The sequence below is a fragment of the Malus domestica genome, chromosome 13, assembly GCF_042453785.1.
Source record: "Malus domestica chromosome 13, GDT2T_hap1".
NCBI lineage: Eukaryota > Viridiplantae > Streptophyta > Magnoliopsida > Rosales > Rosaceae > Malus > Malus domestica.
The window spans coordinates 39,776,848-39,794,179 of NC_091673.1; positions in this window are offsets into that span (position 1 = coordinate 39,776,848).

The window sequence follows — 17,332 nt, forward strand, 5'->3', positions numbered from 1 at the left end:
TAGTTGTAATAGGACCAAAATAGTTTTAATAGAGATTAAAATGTATATTGATATGTGATGAGACCTAAAACCCTCAACCAAACCATTATTAAGTTGATAAGCGTGAGAGTGCTTAGAACACTCTTTCGTGGCCTTCCACCGTGGTGGGCTTCAATCGTTTGTGACTCGTACAATGTATTCGTCCAGTTCTGGGGTTGCAAAGTATGTGCTTACATTCAGGAGAAGCCTATAAACATATGATGAAGTGAAAGGTAGGCAACGAGTGTGGCCAATATGGAGTTCTTCTGAGGCCATTCTTGAACCCCTACTTGAACTAGCATGGTGGGAATGACTTAACTAAGTGCAATGGTGCCAATATGGAGTTCTTCTGAGGCATCATTCTCTAGAGGCCAAACGAGATGGGTACTTGCATTAGTTGCAAATGAGTAAGCGTACTCTCTCATTATTATTGTTGCTAGCCAATATGGAGTTCTTCTGAGGTGGGCTTGGTAATAGTGAGTCTCCCATAACCTACTAAGAGTTTCATCCAAAACTCTCGAATTCCGATGAGGGATATGGAATTTGCCAAAAATAGTGGGTGGTGCTATTTTGATTTAAAGACCCGAATCAAATGGCTTAAAATCAATCAATTTATATTCGTTATGTATTTGTTTACCAATATATTTGCAAACGCTATCCAACACTTGACAAATAAAAACCGAATGTTTTAGTTTCCGTACTTAGGTAACACAATCCCAAAGAATGTCTTAAAAGGATTGCATATGTATCTAAGTAGTCTCATCCTCACAATCTTACTATTGATAATGTATCATTAGAAGAATATGTTAGAAAAGGTCTATCATAAAGAGGACAACACTTTTAAAATGTCATAATTCTTCAATTACAATTTGTTGTATGAAGAAATAGGAGTTGCTTTGAACAACTCTTAGTCAATACAAACACTTAGTGCTTGTTTCTTTGTTGCATGAACAAGGAACTTGAGAAGAAAGCACAAAGGCATGAACACTTAATGTGCCATGATTCTTCATTTACAATTGTTGTATGAAGAAATGAGAGTTGCCTTGTACAACTCTTGAAGGTTTGTAATTATGTTTAGAACATAATGGTTGGTTGACAAAAATAGTCCATTAACATGGACTTATGATGATTTTGAATCATTAAGTGTTGAAGTGTTAAAACACTTAACGAGACGGAAACTAGGCAAGGACTTCACCTTTGTTTCCCTATCCTAATCGTTCACTAAGCTTATTGTAAACTATGTAGTGAACAATAAACCACATGCTCTCCAAAATGTTTGATGTGTATAACACAATTGAAAAAAAGGTTTCAAGAGAGATAGTGGGAGTTTAGGGACCATGACTATTGTAGTCAAAGGAGAAGTCAAATGAAGAAGATAAATAACTCCAAGGGAACAAACTTTCTTTATGAAAAGATGGACATTGGAAGGGGTATTTGCAAGAAATGTCTTGCAAGTGTCAAGAACACACCTTTCGAAGGTGTTGTAAAATGTTCTTGAATAGTTCAAAACAGTTGGTTCTTCTACTTGAATGTATGATTCCGTATTAGTAACTATGTTTTACAAATCGTTGTAAAAGTGTGACTAATAAGAAGTAGAAGATATATGAGAGAAGAAAAAGGTGCTTCACATACGGAACGTGAATAAGATATAGATCTCTGCGAAAGCAGATAGTACTTACTTCCTCATATGAACTACCAAAGAAATTGGATTATAGTAATCTAATTGATTGTCTCTATAGTAGAGATGATATGGTAGTGTTAACTGTTTAGAATATAATGATGCTTAAAACCCAAAAGGTTGCAAGGTAGTGACTAATCTCAACTAAAGTTGTGATACCTCTAAAACATAAATTACGAGTTGGTCATAAATGGACGCTTTGGATCGTTAGATCCGGATCCAATACCTTCTTGTTAAAATTGTATAGAGGCGAAATGTTCGAATCTTTATTCTTTTGGAAAGAAGAAAGAATCACAAAGTTGTTGAGGTTAATTCACTTAAATGTTAGTGGCACTTGTCCGCAAACATAATATTACTCATGTTGAATAACATTCACCGAAGATCACTCTTGGTTGGACTATAGTTTATTTTGAATAAACACAAGTCCGAATACTTTGCAAAATGTTTCAAAGAATTCAAGTAATGTAAGTTGATGAGTAAGACATCTAAAGTATTTACCTCCTTAGATTTGATCCAAGAAAGGTAACACTTTAGATAAGTTTCCTTGAAAGATATCAAGGAAAATAGCATCATAAGATAATATATTTCTCCATTAGGAGAAGAACGAACTCGAATAAGATTTAGTTCGTTAGATGTTATCTATTATCCATATATAGGATATATACTTCTAAAACAATATGATTGTCAATGAGAAGATCTTCCAATATTTTCATGACTCCATAAGATGTAGTTGGAAAGAAAGACAAATCTTAAGCATGTTAAGATTTGGGGTTGTGTGCTAATAAGCAATATTTGTTAGATAACAATCTTGTAGGATATCCTTAAAATAACTTTTGGATATCGCTTCTATAAACCAACTAACAAATGTTGTTTTGTTGGGTAGTTCATTGTAATTCTACAATGTGATTTGCCTAAAAGCAAATGAACGAGAGATAGAACTCGAAGAATGGGTTCTTTGAGAGACAAGATAGTAATCAACAAATATAACAACCTAGTTCCTATACCACAAGCTCCAAGGTAGTCGATAAGGATTTATAAACCGTCTCAGTTATGGTTTTGAACTTTATGACTACATTGAGTACATATACGATATATACTCAAGAAAATGGTAAAGTACCATTTGACACGAAATAATGAAACCTTCATAGCTAATTGGTAGCTTAAGGTGACTACAATCAAAGAAAATGGTTGACTTTAAAGGAACCATTTTTGACGTAGTCTTAGTTTCAATTAATTCGAAGATTGCTAGCTACAACTAAATGGTGATTCAATGTTTTGACATAATATGGGTTTCCAAAACCATTATTAAGATAGTCTTGATAATATATGTCTAAAACTATAAATCACAAGACATGTAAGTTGTAGAGATCCATCCATCATGGATCTTAGCAAGTTAGTGGGAGCTATTTGCATTTTATGAGAAAAAGGATCAAATCGTTTGATTTCTCATAAAGATGTAAATGAATCTTTTGTTTACTAGGTTTACAAAAGATTAGTGGGAGTTAATCATGTTCCTAAAATTTAAATATATATGATATATTAATTTTGGAAATAAAAAGAATACTTCTTCGTTAAAGTTATGACTTTAATACATTATATGAAGATAGAATGTATATGGGAGATATAGTCTATATACATGGGATGGAAATCTATAATGATATATTTCATGATATAATTGGATTATATCAATCCCTAATAATAGACAATGGATGCTAGGAAGTTTCTCATATGATGATAAACTTCAATAAGAAGGACGATTCTAGTGAGACTAGCAAGTTGCCCTTCTCAAAGGGAACGTACCCTTTGACTCCCAAAGAAATAATGCGTAAATTGAATCCTTTATGCATACGCAGAAAGGTGATTTATGTATTTCATATTGTATGAAAAACATTGATATGAGTTGTACCTAGAACGGTACAAGATGATATCAATGCAAGCCCAGGATCAGAACCATGGCAACTGTCAAGTGAGTCCTTAAGTATTTAAGAAATACTAAACGATAAATTCCTCAAAGATCGAGGAAGAATCAAAGTAACATAATGGAAGCGTAAATGTATTAGATTATGAATCTAATCCATCATTGGATGTTTATTCATTATGAATGAAGAGATAAACGAATATCTCTTTATTATGACTAAAGAGATATTTGGATGGAAACATTAAAGTAATGACTTTAGTGTGTTCCATTATGAATGCAAGATATATTGCCATATAGAAGTTTACAACAATGTTGTTTGGATGGGAAAGTTCATTTATGAACTCTTTATTCGATTCCAACCAGAAAGTGTATGACACTAATGGGGCGATAGCTCAAGCCTGGGAATCAAGGTCTCATCAAGATCCGAACACAAATGAGAGACTGAACCACATGATTGAGAATCATGTATAATGGTGACGTCGTTATTCTCAAGGTTGCTTCTGTGGATAACACATATAGATATCCACTGCCTAAGCCTACTATTCAGCCATTTATGAAATGACTACAGAAGAGGTATCATCAAGATGACCAATGCTGATTGGCTCTAGTGCAAGTGGGAGATTGTTGGAAATGTGCCCTAAAACCAATCATATGATGATACTTTATGGACATTTCAAATGTTAAACTAATCTAGTTTAACATATAAAGGGCAAAGATTATTGTTTGAGTCGTCTCATATAAATGTTATATGCTTAAACGATAAAGTCCAAGGAATATGTGATTGGGAGAATGCAATCTAATGAAGTTAGATTAATGAGACCATTCTTTCGTAGACACTTCCTAAATGTTCCTGATCATAGGATTACCAATTGGGCATTGACAGTCCGTTAAGATCAGTACGTACTGTGTCTTCTCTCAGGGAGAGTGACTAGTCTCGAGTCATTGGTGTGTGTGACATCAAGACAAGTACGTAGGTGCTCAATAAGAGAATGAGTTCACTGAACGTGATCAACGAAGAGTTCTTATATTCCATGTCACATGAGAACTCATGGTTGGGATAATGCAAAGTAGTCCTTTGACCTGAGGCATCACAGTTGTCTTGTGGTTAAGTCCTTAATCTTTGATTATGTCTAATTCACCCCTTCGGGGTGTCACGGCATCGTTGGGGTTAAGCCACTTAGCTATGGAGAGAAGTGAATGCGCAACAAGGGATCTCTAACCTTCAAACAATTGAGGGAGAATACTCTATGATATGATTTGGAATCTCTGGCCAGAGTATGAATGAGATTGGGGAATGCGTTCCAAATCACATTCAAGGAAATCATATAAGCAAACGATTCACATTGGATAGTAGACATGAGTAAATAAACTATCATACCAAACAATGTGGTCAAGAGTATTAGATTAGAGAAGGACCGTATTGCATTTGTAATCCCGAACTGAATAGGTTCTCCACCTCTTCTGATTAGCTTGGGTAACCATGATATGCTGCTAGGTGTCACTCATGGTTTGTGGAAGCCCTAAACGTGTGTAATCACTAAAGGGAGAATTGAAAATAGTTTCAATTCACAATCGATGTAAAATGGTTTTTAATCGCCCACTACCTCGCTAAAAGGAACCTAATGGATCGCACACCGTAAAAGGTAGAGATTGGAGATTAAACGGAAATGAGTAAGAATGATTAAATGGTTTAATCATTTATTTATGGCAAGGATTAATTAATATGTTAATTAATCAAACGAATAAGTTCGTTAAAGACCTCGGGATAGTTTTGGACCTTAAGGCCCAATGGGCTTCGAACGTCAAGCCCATTAACTTAAGTTGTATGACAATTTAATGAATAAAGATTCATTAAAGCCCAAAAGCCCAAAATTCCTTAGGTGGCCGGCCATATGGTGATGAATTAGGGTTTTGGTTGTTTAGGTCACTTAAAGAAGTGACTATATAAAGGACTTTATAGCCAAATATTCATTAAGGTGATTAAGGGTTTATTTTGGGTGAAAATGGGTGAGAATTGTCTCTCCATTTTCTCTCTAAAGAGGCCAACACCTTGGAGGGTACATCTAGCAATCCTACTACTCCAAGGTCACTCATTTCTTCTACAATCAAACCTTGGTGAAGAGACTTAGAGGTTCCCTATTTTGGGAACTTGGAGAAACCTATTTTCTATCCAAATCCATGGATCTAAGAAGCAAGGAATGAAGGCCCTATCTCTTTGGGTGATTAGCCTTTGCTTATGCAAAGAGGAATCTACAAAGGTAATAATTTCAACTCACTTTGTTTTGAGTTGATTATTGGTTCACCAATCTACTAGGCTTTGAATTTCATGGTAATGTTTTGTTTTTGAGTGCATGCAAGCATGATTCCGCCTTTAATTGTTAATTGCATGCTATATGATGTTGCTCAAATGAACATGTTTTTCAAAATAAATCCTTCACTTCTCTCTTCTTAAAGAAGGTGTTGGCTAAGAAGAGATCATATGCCATTGTGACCGCCACTTGAAATTTCAATTGGCGGAGACCCAACCTTTGGATCGTAATGAAACCTTAGTATGATGTCTCAGTATAGGTGGGTACCTCTAAGGGTATGATCCTTATCCACACTACTGTACTTTACTTATGCTCTGACAGCGTACTCTGGTCTTTAGACATTTTTAGATTTAAATTTATTCACATTTTCCCCATCATTATACTTTATGGCTTCGTCACCTTCCAGGTGTCAGCCAGCACAGCTCGATTTGGAGTCCTAGTGAACATTACAGGGCGGGCTATGTCAATTTGCCTCTGTTGGGGTATTAGAGCCTCCAGTTGCCCCCGGTGTTGACTTACTGGCATGTGCTACTCTTTCACAACGTTTAGGATATGTACTCGCTGTCGCATTTAGCACGTAGCATGGGTTGCCAATTTAACTTGAGTCGGACTTCTCTCATGCTTCCCTCAGTTTGCTGTGCAGCTATCCACTCTGGTGCCTCGTAGGAGATCTCCTTGAAGCAAATATTTGTGAAAACAAGTTCATTTGCGCAACATCTACAACATGCAATTAAAAATTAAAGACGGAATCATGCTTGTATGCACTCAAAAACAAAACTTTACCCATGAAATTCATGGCCTAGTGAGTGTGGTGAACCAAGACTCAACTCAAGAACAAAGTGAGTTGAGAAATATTATATATTTGTTGATTCCTCTTTGCATAAGCAAAGGCTAATCACCCAAGAGATAGGGCCTTCATTCCTTCTTAGCTCCATGGATTTCTTGGATGAGGATGGTAGAATGGATTCTCCAAGTTCCCAAAGTAGAGAACCTCTAAGTCTCCACACCAAGGAGAGACTAGAAGAAGAGATGAGTAACCTTCGAGGAGGGTAGATTGCTAGCTAATCACCTCCAAGGGGCCGACCTCCTAGGGAGAAAGGGAGAGACTTGTTCTATCCAATTTCCTCTAAAAGAATCCTTAATGAATTTTGGCTATAAAGTTCTTTATATAGTCACATCACTTAAGTGACAAAAAGAACCAAAACCCTATTTCATCAATATGGCCGGCCTTCCATGGTCTTCGGGCTGTTTGGGTCCTCTTGAATCTTTATTCATTAAGTTGTCATATAACTTAAGTCAATGGGCTTGACATTCGAAACCCATTGGGCCTTGAGGCCCAAAACTAACTTGAGGTCTAAAACAAACTTATTCGTTTGATTAATTAACATATTAATTAATCTTAGCCATAAACAATTAAACCATTTAATTGTTCTTACTCAACTCCGTTGTTTCTTCAATCTCTACTTTACACGATGTACGATCCATTAAGATCCTTTTAGTGAGGCAGTGGATGATTGTTACTCTTAACGATCGATTGTGAATTGAAACAACATTTCAATTCTCCCTTTGATGAATATTACCAAGGCTTCCACAAACCATGAGTGACACCTAGCAGTATGTCATGGTTACACAAGCTAATCAGAAAAGGTGGAGAACCTATTCCGTTTAAGATTACAATGCAATACGGTCTTTCACTAATACAATACTCTTGACCACATTGTTTGGTTTGATAGTTTATTCATGTTTACTATCCAATGTGATTCTTTTACTTATAGGATTACCTTGAATGTGATTTGGAAGGACTTCCTAAATCGCATTCATTCTCTGGCCAAAGATTCTTAATTATATCATAGAGTATTCTCCCTCAAATGGTTTGAAGGTTAGAGATCCCTTGTTTAGCATTCACTTGTCCCCATGGCTAAGTGGCTTAACCCGAACTATGTCGTGGACACCCTCTGACATAGTGACTTTGATATAATCAAAGATCAAGGGCCTAACCACAAGATAACTATGATGCCTCAAGTCAAAGGACTACGTTGCATTATCCCAACCATGAGTTCTCATGTGACATGAGTATGAGAACTCCTTGTTGATCATTTTCAGTGGACTCATTCTCTATTGAGCACCTACATGCTTGTCTTGGTGTCAATTACACCAATGACTAGAGACCAGTCACTCTCCCTAAGAGAAGACATAGCACGTACTGATCTGAAAGGACTGTCAATGCCCAATCGGCAATCCTATGATCAAGAACGTTTAGGATATGTAAACGAAAAGGAATGGTCTCATGAATCTAACTTCTTTAGATCACATTCTCCCAATTGCACATTCCTTGGACTTATTGTTTAAGCGTATAACATTTATATGAGATGGCTTAAAACAATAATCTTTGCCCTTTATATTAAACTAGATTAGTTTAACATGTGAAATGTCCATAAAATATCATCATATGATTGGTTTTAGGGCACATTTCCAACACTCCATCATTGGATGTCTCTTCATTTTGAATGAAGAGATAATAGGATATCTCTTTATGATGACTAAAGAGATATTTGGGTGGAAACGTTAAAAGTAATGACTTTAGTGTGTTCCATCATGCAAAATATATCGCCATATAGAAGCTTACAACATTGTTGTTTAAATGGGAAAGTTCATTTATGAACTCTCCATTTCGGTTCCAACCAGAAAGTGTCTCTAATGTGCAGACACTACGACACTAATGGGGCGATAGCTCAAGCCAGGGAATCAAGGTTTCATCAAGATCCGAACTCAAATGAGAGACTGAACCACATGATTGAGAATCATGTATAATGGTGACGTCGTTATTCTCAAGGTTGCTTCTATGGATAACATATAGATATCCATTGTCTAGGCCTACTACTCAGCCATTTTTGAAATGAATTCAGATGAGGTATCATCACTGATGACCAAGCTGATTGGCTCTAGTGCAAGAGGGAGATTGTTGGAAATGTGCCGTCAAACCAATCATATGATGATACTTTACGAACATTTTACATGTTAAACTAATCTAGTTTAATATAAAGGGCAAAGATTATTGTTTTAAACCGTCTCATATAAATGTTATATGCTTAAACGATATGTCCAAGGAATATGTAATTGGGAGAATGTGATCTACAAAAGTTAGATTCATGAGACCATGCTCTTTCGTATACATATCCTAAAAGTTCCTGATCATAGGATTGCCAATTGGGAATTGACGGTCCATTAAGATCAGTACGTGCTATGTCTTCTCTTAAGGAAAGTGACTGGTCTCGAGTCATTGGTGTGACTGACACCAAGAGAAGCATGTAGATACTTAATAGAGAATGAGTCCACTGAACACGATCAACAAGAAGTTCTCATATGCATGTCACATGAGAACACATGGTTGGGATAATGCAAAGTAGTCCTTTGACCTGAGGCATCATAGTTGTCTTATGGTTAGGTCCTTGATCTTTGACTATGTTAAAGTCACTCCGTCAGAGGGTGTCCACGACATAGCTGGGGTTAAGCCACTTTGCCGTGAAGGTAAGTGAATGCGCAACAAGGGATTTTTAACCTTCAAACCGTTTGAGGGAACATACACTATGATATGATTAAGAATCTCTGGCCATAGTATGAATGACACTTAGGAAGTCATTCAAAATCACGTTCAAAGTAAACATATAAGTAAGAGAATCACATTGGATAGCAGACATGAATAAACTATCAAACCAAACAATGTGGTCAAGACCATATTGCATTGTAATCCTAAACTGAAAAGGTTATCCACCTCTTCTGATTAGCTTGGGTAGCCATGACATACTGCTAGGTGTCACTCATGGTTTGTGGAAGCCCTAAAAATGAGTAATAACTAAAGGGAGAATTGAAAGTATGTTTCAATTCACAATTGATTTGAAGAGTTCTTATCGCCCACTGCCTCGCTGAAAGGAACCTAATGGATCATACAGCATGTAAGGTAATGATTGAAGGATATAACGAAGATGAGTAAGGACAATTAATTAGTTTAATTGTATATGGCAAGGATTAATTAAAAGTTCATTAATCTAGAGTGAAAGGTTCGTTTTTGGCCTTAAGTTAGTTTTGGGTTTTGGGACACAAAAAGGGTTTTGGTCGACAATGCACATAAGGTTTAAGTTGTGTGACAACTAACACAAAATGGGCAATTAACCCACTAAAAATAGGGAGGCTGGTCATGCTTAGAGAGGGAGTGGGTTTTAGACTTATTACAAGTTTGCCACTCCATTAAAGGTAGGTATAAATGTGACTTTATAGCTTTTTCTTCATTAGGGTTTTCTTGAGGAAAATGGATAAAACAAAAGCTCTCCTTTTTCTCTCTAGGAGGCCGGCCACCATGGGTCATTTACTAGCATCTAATTAGTCCATGGTCACTCATCTTCTTCATTAACCATCCTTGGTGTCGAAACTTAGAGGTCTCCAACTTTGGGGACTTTTGGAGAACCCAATTCTTCCATCCATATCCAAGAAGACATGGAGCCAAGAAGCAAAGTTCCTCCATCCAAATCCATGGAGCCAAAGAGCAAGTTGACAAAGGAAAGAAGGCCCTCACATAGGTGATTAACGTTTGCTAAGCAAAGAGGTGCTTCAAAGGTATAAAGTTTCTCAACTCACTTTATTTTGAGTTGAGTCTTGGTTCACCATAGCTACTAGGCTTTGAATTTCATGGGTTAAGTTTTGTTTTTGAGTGCATACAGGCATGATTCCGCTTTTTAATTGTTAATAGCATGCATAGATGTTGCTCAAATGAACTTGTTTTTACAAATATTTCCTTCAGCTCTTACATTAGAGACTAATTATATACCTTCATATAGGCACCAAAAGTGGGTCTTCCATCATATAAAGCCACATAATAAGTTCTTAGCAAAATAAGAAAGTTTAAAGACTATCTTTAAAGTGCCTAACAAACTTCCTAAGTAGTTAGCAAAAAATAATGGCCGAACCCTTCACTCCATCCTTTCTTTGCTCGTCCATCTTCTACTTGGGTCCTTCACTTACATACAATTGCATATGTGATTAGCATTTTCTATCAAATATAAAGATTAGAAGATCTAATAATTAGAATGGAAGATAAGAACAAAAACCATACTTCATGGCTTGTCCTTCAGAGATGCAAGGTATAGCCTGCAATTCTTCTTCCAATGCCCGTCCTTTCCACAGTGGTGACAGGTCCCATTGGGCTCCTTTGCCTTCTTCTTCCTCACTCTCCTGGGGCCTTAGGAGTGGATGACTTCTTCTCCTTTCCTTTGCCTTTGCCTTTCGACTTGGCTTTGGAAGTGGATGGCTTGTTGTAGGCTACTGCAGAAGTCCCCACAACATTCTCTTTCTTCATAATCTTCTCAACGGTACTAACATGTTTAGTAACTCATAGAGAGTGTTATCCATCTTGTTCATGTTGTAGTTCATAACGAACTGTGAGAACGAATCAGAAAGAAAAGCCAAGCTGAAGTCCTGGGCCAATTCCCCGTCAAGCTGAGTACCTAGGTTCTCCAGTTGCTCCTTTAATGAAGTTTTTGTATTTGTTGAAATTTTTGGGTTCTAGTTGTAATTACATGAAGTAGTGAAATTTTGTGTTTTGACAAAGTGACCTAAAAAGTTTGTATTCTACAATATAGCCCAAAAGTTGAGGTTATTGTATTTTGGCCCAAATTAGTTGAGAACAAAATAGTTTTGTCTCTTTAAATGAGAATTGGATTTTCATTTATTTTAGCTCCATTTAAATCTATTCTATGGATACAAAAACCAAATGATAATGTTGCATTCAAGTTTAATTAGTTAAAGCATTAATTAATTAAAGAAAGGGTGATTATGAACTTAAGCCTACAATAATTGAGCTATGTGAAAGGCCTTCTCTCAAATTTGTTTGAACCATGGGAATGTGTAGATTAGTTTTTGGTTGTAATTTGATATGATTAAATGTTGTAAAAGAGCATAAGCTCTTCTCTACTTTAAAGTATTTTGAGTTGATCAAATGTTGTAAAAGAGCATAAGCTCTTCTTTACTTTGAAGTACTCATCTCTTGTTTTATTTGACATGCATGAAATTGGAGTAGTTGGGTCGAACGCCCAATAAGTAAACACGCCTTAATGTGATTAAACGCATAAGTAAAATCAATCACCATCCCTAGACCAAGATCCAACCCCAGGGTCGTGTTGGATAGAATCAAAGGTTCATAGTCATCTTAAGGCCCTAAGGCAACTATATAGTCCATCAATGAATGCAAAGCTTATGTTAGTAGTACCATACACTCTTACTATAAAAATCATTTTGCAAGCATAGTGGGAGTATCATATACTACTAAATCAATCACATGGACCAACAGTTGTAATAGGACCAAATTGTTTTAATGAGATTAAAATGCATGCTTATATGTGATGATGCCTAAAAACCCTCAACTAAATTGTTATTAAGTTGACAAGCGTCAGAGTGCTTTGAACATTCTTTTGTGGCCTTTCACCGTGGTAGGCTCTGATCGTTTGTGACTCATACACCAACTTCACCCTATCATGGAGGAGTACAAAGTATGTGCTTAAACTCAGGAGTTCTGTCATGTCTCAGCCCGGGCCCTTACCACACCTCGGGCTCGACTCTGTCGTAGCACGATATTGTCCGCTTTGGGCCTCGACCACACCCTCACGGTTTTGTTTCTGGGAACTCACATGAGAACTTCCCAGTGGGTCAGCCATCCTGGGATTGCAATCACACGAACTCGCTTAACTTTGGAGTTCCGATGGAACTCGAAGCCAGTGAGCTCCCAAAAGGCCTCGTGCTAGGTAGAGATGGGAATATAAATATAAAACTTAAAGGATCTATTCCACTAGGCAATGTGGGATGTTACAAGTTCTATACGCATATATGATGTTGTGAAGGTAGGCAACAAGAATGATCAACATCATATCATTGTGAGGTTGCTCTTGAACCCCTACCCGAACTTGCATGGTGGGAATGACTTAACTAAGTGCAATGGAGCCAACATCATATCATTGTGAGGCATCATTCTCTAGAGGCCAAATAAGATGGGTACTTACATGAGGTGTAAATGAGTAAGCGTACTCTCCCATTATTATTGATGCTAGCCAACATCATATCATTGTGAGGTGGGCTTGGTAATAGTGAGCCTCCCATACCCTACTAAGAGTTTCCTCCAAAACTTTCAAATTCCAATGCGGGATATGGAATTTGCCAAAAATAATGGGCGGTCCTATTTGATTTAAGGACCCAAATCAAATAGCTTAAAATCAATCAATTTATATTCGTTATGTATTTATTTATCAATATATTTGCAAACGCTATCCAAAACTTGACAAAGAAAAGCCGAAGGCTTTAGTTTCGGGACTTGGTACCACAAACCCATAGATTGTCTTGAATGGATTGTATATATACCTCCTATTGATAATGTATCATTGGAAGAACATGTTAGATAAGTCTATCATAAAGAGGACAATACAAACAACAAATGCTTATTCCCTTGTTGTATGAACAAAGGAACTTGAGAAGATTAGCACAACGACATGGACACTTTTAGTGTCATAATTCGTCCATTACAAATCATTGTATGAAAAGATGAGAGTTGCCTCGAACAACTCTTGAAAGTTTGTAATCATGTTTAGAATATAATGGTTGATTGACAAAAATAGTCCATCAACAAAGACTTATGATGATTTTCAATCATTGAGTGTTAAAGTGTTAAACCACTTCAGGAGACTGAAACTAGGCAAGGACTTCACCCTTAAGTCCCTATCCAAATGGTTCACTAAGTTTATTGTAAACTATATAGTGAACAATAACCACACACTCTCCAAATCGTTTGATGTGTATAACATAATTGAAATAAGTTTCAAGAGAGATAGTGGGAGTTTAAGGGGCCATGATTATGGTAGTGAATGGACAAGTCAAATGAAGAAGGCAAAATAACTCCAGGGGAACAAACTTTCTTTTTGAAAGGATGGACATTTGGAAGGGTTATTTGCAAGAAATGTCTTGCAAGTGTCAAGAACACACCTTTTGAAGGTGGTGTAAATTGTTCTTGAATAGTTCAAAACAGTTGGTTCTTCTACTTGAATGCTTGATTCCGTATTAGTAACTATGTATTACAATCATTGTAAACGTGTGGCTAATAAGAAGTAGAAGATTAATGAGAGAAGAGAAATTACTTCACATTCGGAACATGAATAAAATATAGATCTCTACAAAAGTAGATAGTACTTACTTCCTCATATGAACTACCAAAGAAATTGGAAAAACAAAGATTGTCCTTACATTCCAATTTAAATAAGGAACTTAATTCCGTCACTATAATTTTAAGAGATGGATGAATGTTTTGTTTGACAAAACATTGTTCCTTATTAATGAATGATTGGATTATTGTAACCTAATTGATTGTCTATATAGTAGAGATGATGTGATAGTGTTAACTGTTTAGAATATAACGATGCTTAAAACCCAAAAGGTTGCAAGGTAGTGAGTAATCCCACTGAGTTGTGACACCTCTAAAACATAAATTACAAGTTGGTCATAGATGGATGCTTTGGATCGTTAGATCTGATGTGAAAAATAAGTTAACACACAAAATTAAACCCTCTTTTTATCAAATGTAGTAAAGTATGTAAGTAGGGATCGTTCTAGGCCGGGGATTAGGAGAGATTGCTAAACACTTGAAAACTGACTTAAAAACATAAAAACAAAATTTAAAACAATAAACTAGACTCAAAGAATGCAAAACTATACTTTAAAATACTTAAACAAACATAAAACTCAAAACAGCAACCTAATGACTCAAAACTGCCTAAAAACCACTTTCTGGGCAGTTTTGAGAACCTAACAAGAACTTGGACGAAGTTGGATGAAAACTTGAATCAAAACACTTAGAAACACAAATCAAAACACTTTCTAACTAATCTAAGACTTCAAAATAAAGGGGGATTTGTTTTGGACGAAAATTGAAAACAAAACAGAAACTTTAAAACAAAACAGATTGTAAAACGTTTTTGGATGAAAATGATGGATAAAAGGCTAGTTAGGAGGTTCTTCTCCACACATGACACACTTGCAAACAAAATGATTTTCAGTTGTTCTTTCAATAAATTATGAAACTCAACACCCCAAGTTAATTAGATACGCTTAAATTAACCTTCAAGTTCTCCTTAAGTTAATGAATTGGATGGAAAAGCACATACAACAATTCAAAGCATTCCTCAAAGGTTCCTTACGTGATGAGCACAATAAAGATACAATCAAGAATCATGAAGCACAATGAGAACTATAAGTGTTGACGAGGCATTCGTTACTATGATGAGCATGAAACTAGTGCCAAGAATTCATTCAACGCGATCGTTTTCAAGCGACCTTCACTACTTGTGATTATAAGATTGTAACTATTAGGTGAAACTCCCTCATAATCTAGCATCATATTCATGCATGAAAACTAAGCGTGCACTCTCAATAAACATACACAAATAAGTTATCAATCAAGTAGATGAACGAATTGAATCCGCAACTTATGAAATAACAACTGATTGTAATCAAATCATATTGCAAGCATGTACATGGTTTCGAATCACCCCCCAACTAAGGGGGTTTAGTTCCTCATTCTTGCAATACAAAGATACATAAAATTAGACATTAAAATCAAAGGAAAGAAAACACCTAAAATGCTCCAACTTGGAAAGCAAGTGCATCAATGGATCTCCCTTCCTCCTTGTTGCGGCATGAAGCTTGTGGACAGATTTTTGGGTGGATTTATGGTGTAGAATGGATGGGGAATGATATGGAGGGGTTTAGGGTGAGTGTGGAAGAGTGTTTGATGGTTGGAAGGTGGTGGAGAACTAGGCAAAGAGGGTGGAAGAAGGTGGAGTGGCTGTTATGTTTTCTAGGCACTAGAATGGTGTTTTTGGGGTGTTTTGCTTCCTAGGGTGTGTATGGACGAATTTCTGTTATAAAATGATGAATATGGGGGATTTTCCTTTGGCCAAGGGGTGTAAACATGTATTTATAGGCCCCAAAAACCTTAGAAAATCAGGTTAGGTTAAGGATGAAATGCATGGTAATTTGTGTGTGTGGTGTGCAATTGTCCAAGGGTGAAAATGAAGTGATGATGCAAAGTGTGAAGGGTAAAATGGAGTGGTCTTGAAGCTAGGGAGCATGAATGATTGTGTACATTGCATAGAGATGGAAAGGGAGGTGAAAATGTGTCAATAAATGGGTCAAAGGTGCAACAACATGTGGTACACAAGGCATGGGATTCCAAATGTGAATGATGGAGCATCAATTGGTGCATGTAATGGATGTAAATGTTGTCTAAAATCTAATGAGTGAAGGGAACAAGAGGTATCAAGCAATTGAGTGTAATAATTAAATGAATTGAAGCATGAAATTAGAAATTATGTAGGGGACAAGAGTGATCAAGCATGGCATGGAATCCAAAGGGAATTCTATGTGGTTTGCATGGCAAGGAATGCAAGTTGGGGTGACAGATTTTTGGGCTGTTTTCTTCATCTTTTGGGCCATAATTCTTCATATTCTTGGCCTCTTTAGTTCTCAAATTCGTCCATCCACTTGGCCCATGCATTTGCTATCCATTCCAAGCCCGAAACATGCTCCAAAGGCCTCCAAAATGCATCTTCTTGCATACTTTGTACTTAGAGTCTGAAAACACACGAAAATGACTTTAAACATTAAAATAACTAAGGAAACACGACATAAATGCACAAGAACAAGCCAACTAAGTCGCATAAATATGCTCCTATCAAGATCCGGATCCAATGCCTTCTTGTTAAAATTGTATAGAGGCAAAATGTTCGAATCTTTATTCTTTTGTAAAGAAGAAAGGATGACAAAGTTGTTGAGGTTAATTCACGTAGATGTTAGTGGCACTTGTCCACAACATAATACTACTAATGTTGTATGACATTCATCGAAGATCGCTCTCGATTGGACAATCGTTTATTTTGAATAAACACAAATCCGAATACTTTGCAAAAGGTTTCGAAGAATTCAAGAATGTAAGTTGATGAGTAAGATGTCTAAGGTATTTACCTCCTTAGATTTAATCCAAGGAAAAATAACACTTTAAAAGAGTTTCCTTGAAAGATATCAAGCAAAGTAGGCATCATAAGATAATGGATTTCTCCATTCAAAGAAGAACAAACTTGAATAAGATGTAGTTCGTTGGATGTTATCAATTACCCATATATAGGATATATACTTCTAAGACAATATGATTGTGAATTAGAAGATCTTCCAAAATTTTCATGACTCCATAGGATGTAGTTGGAAAGAAAGATAAGTCTTAATTGTGTTAAGATTTGGGTTTGTGTGCTAATAAAACTAGAAAACAACAATAAAAACTAATAAACTAGAAACTTAACTAAAACTTACTAACAAAAATTTTCA